At 39.8% G+C, this 3,412-nt stretch overlaps 1 long non-coding RNA gene across 1 annotated transcript; it reads left to right on the top strand.

The window, feature by feature from the left end:
* Positions 1 to 259: 259 nt before the first annotated feature.
* LOC131130142 (uncharacterized) lies at positions 260 to 1,911 on the top strand. Its single transcript, XR_009129961.1, has 3 exons — positions 260 to 345; positions 1,082 to 1,120; positions 1,450 to 1,911. It is a non-coding gene; the product is annotated as an uncharacterized LOC131130142 (long non-coding RNA).
* Positions 1,912 to 3,412: the final 1,501 nt, after the last annotated feature.

Here is a 3,412-nt window from a genome sequence, read left to right as displayed (position 1 = left end):
TGCAACACAATTGAATTATATTCTGCTTGGGAACGTGATTTAGTCAAGCAGACTTAAGTTGTTTTTGGATAATGTTGAACATGCTAGTTTCTTTCATGTAAAATGAACTTGATCAAATTAAAAAAACAAAGTCAATGTAATCGAGTTTAGTCCCACCCGGAAATGGAAAACATTCAAATATCGACAGGACATGTCATTAACCACTCCGGAACAGAAGTTGGCGCTGATGCGCCGATCTTTGGATGGCAAATAACCAAGAAGAAGATCACTAAGCCCGCGAAAGTTGGCTCGTGGAAAAAATTGCCATACTCTGCGGCAGCAAGCCACGGACCAGTCACCGAAAAAGTAAGGTCTTCAAATGTATATGTTTCTGTTCTAGTAATTTGGGTGATAGTTAAGTAGAACGCTGTTCACAAACAGCAACGCAGCAAATATAACAATTACAACGGCATGTTAACGCTAGCTATTAGTGTGTATGTATAGCCTTGATATTTGCATCAAGTTGGGGAACGTTAGCTAGTGACACCACCAGCCGGCGGCAGCTCGCTGGAGGGCTTTAGCCCGATGCTAATTGATTAGCTCGCTATTTACTAGTAACTAACTAACGAAGTGATGAAAAAACGGAGCGCCGACTGTTTGGACAGTCTGTTAGTACAATTAACCACACAGCAAGCCGTGTTATTTATCCAGTATTTACATGAAAAATTATCCGAAATTCAAAAACACCGCAAACACAGACGGATTTCAGTGATTGAATGAGCTAGGTGTTTGCAGGCGACCGCCAGCAGTCAGCTGCCAATCAAAGTGACGTCGCTCTTCATTATGCATGATTTTAGATTGGGAGTCAGAAACTGACACCGAAGGGTTTTGACGCGCTGGGAGTGAGAATGTAATGTGGGAAATAAGAACTAGTACAAAGTACAAAGTTAGGGCATGTTTAGGATTGTTTGTGTGTGTGCTTTAGATAATCCTATCCTTACTTGCCATTGTGTTTAGAAAGTGTAATCAAAGTTAATGTCTGCATCTAGCACCTTTGCTTTATGATTGTGTGTGATTTATTTATTTATTTTTTATTTCACAGGTTCACCGTCTACATCATACATATTCAGAAGGCTCTATAGTAAGTGCTCTCATATTACTTTAAGCCCTAAATTTGCATTTTCATTTACCTTCAGATACATTTAAAAATGTTTATTATTATTGATAGAAAATGTTATTTGTATTTTTCGCATTTGATTATACTTGAAAAAACAGACTTGCGTTATCCTGCTGGTGTAAACAAGCTAGTGTTAGTCCTTGTGTTTGAAAACATATCAATTTATTTGGACATGATAGCAGGTTTCCATCTTGTTTTGAATTATGGTATTGCCGTGAGCCTTTTTGTTTCAATTTGGCTTGCACATTGTGGATGAATGATATGACTAATGATGAACTTGATGTATGTTACAGGATTAGGTGCAGGGAATGTGGAGTTGTAAGGGGTGCACAGAAACTGTAGCAAGTAGGTCCAAGCTTTTGCACCACTACAAGTTAAGGCATCCACATTTTGGGCGTAGTTCTCGCTATCCATGTACATACCAGCATTGTCCATGCACATTTAAGACGTGGAATGCCTTAATTGTCCACCAAAGTAAAATCCACACCACAGGTGTCACTCACAAAAAAGAAGCAATATTCAGTTGTCACATTTGTAGTTGTAGTGATTTTGCATCAGAGAAGGATTATTTTTCTCATATAAATGCCCATCTCAAACGAAACGAGACGGTCATTTGTATGTTTTTAGGCTGTGATTTTAAGACAAACATTTATTGTACTTTTAAATCACACAAAAATCGAAAACACCGCCATCACACATTGGTTGATTTTAAACCAGAAGTAGTCATAACTACAAGGATATCATTTGTGAATAAATCGGAGGAAAATAGTGAGTGTGTTGAGCAGTCAGATACTGCCATTCCTTCAAACAGTCATTCGCATGCAGAGGACTTGCAGAAGGTCATAGAGCAAAGATTTGCAGCTGCTTTGTTGAAGTTAGAACATTTGGTCCATGTGCCAACTTCAGCGGTAGATGAATTTCTTGGGGAACTCCATCATTTGATCTGTTCTGCCCCTGTTCCATTATCTTGTGACACTGTGAGAGACATATTTCATCAGAAAAACCTCTCTGTTGATGAACTTGCAATTAGAGAAACTGTCAATGCAATTTGTTCTGGTAATCCAGTGCAAAGGTCCATACAAAAAGGTGGCTCTCTAAGTACCGCCTATCTGCGTAAGCAGTATTACAAGGAAAACTTTGGTGTTGTTGAGCCAGTTGAATTCATTCTTGATACTAAAAACAAACGCAGCTTCCAATATGTCCCAATATTGAAGTCTTTACAGGAGCTGTTAAGTAGAGAAGACATCATTACTAAAGTTGTTGAGGGCCATCAAAGACAGGAAGGCACATACTCTGGTGTGTCATATCAGTACAGATCCTCAAGGGATGGCTCTCTATTTAAGGAAAATTGTTTCTTTGCTGGAGAAAAGCCAAGGATCACCTTAAATTTGTATGTTGACGACTTTGAAACTTGTAACCCGCTTGGCACCTCACGTAAGAAGCATAAGCTTTGTGCTGTTTATTGGGTATTGGCTAACTTGCCTCCGGGCTCTCATTCTTCACTGTCATCTATCTACTTGTCAGTACTGTGCAAAACTGATGATGTGAACACCTATGGTTATGATAAAATCTTTGAACCTCTTCTGCAGGATCTAAAAACTCTCGAAGAGCTCGGTGTTTATGTCCCACGGTTAGGTGAGTCACTTCAAGGTACAGTATTCAGTGTAGTGGCTGACAACCTGGGAGCTCACAGTGTTGCAGGATTTTTGCAGAGTTTTTCAGCTGAATACTATTGCAGATTTTGCACAGGAAAAAGCAGTGATATTCAACTAAATTCTGTCGCAACTGGTGCTTTTAGTCTGAGAACTAAGGAGCTACATCAGACTCACGTCAGACAAGTCCAAGATACAGGTACAAGTTGTTTTGGAGTGAAAAAGGAATGTGTCTTCACACAAAATCTGTCACATTTTCATGTCATCTTTGGCTATCCACCTGATCTTGCCCATGATGTTTTTGAGGGTATAATCCCAGTGGAGCTTGCTTGTTGCTTAACAGTGCTTATTTCCAGAAAGTATTTTACATTAGTTGACCTGAACAATGCCATTCTGAAGTTTCCCTACAAATGGGCTGACAGGACAAACAAACCTCATGCAGTGTCACAAAGTTTCTCCAGCAGGAAAACAGTGGGGGAAATGCTCATGAGAACTGGAGCTTGCTCCGGTTCTTACCTTTTTTGGTTGGATCACTTGTACCTGAAGATGAGCCTGCGTGGCTTGTTCTCATGGACCTGAAGGACATCACAGAGCTTGTTGTTGC

This window comes from Doryrhamphus excisus, chromosome 5, assembly GCF_030265055.1.
Source record: "Doryrhamphus excisus isolate RoL2022-K1 chromosome 5, RoL_Dexc_1.0, whole genome shotgun sequence".
Lineage (NCBI taxonomy): Eukaryota > Metazoa > Chordata > Actinopteri > Syngnathiformes > Syngnathidae > Doryrhamphus > Doryrhamphus excisus.
Note: the sequence above shows the minus strand (reverse complement) of the source record. Positions and strands in the feature narration are given on the sequence as shown.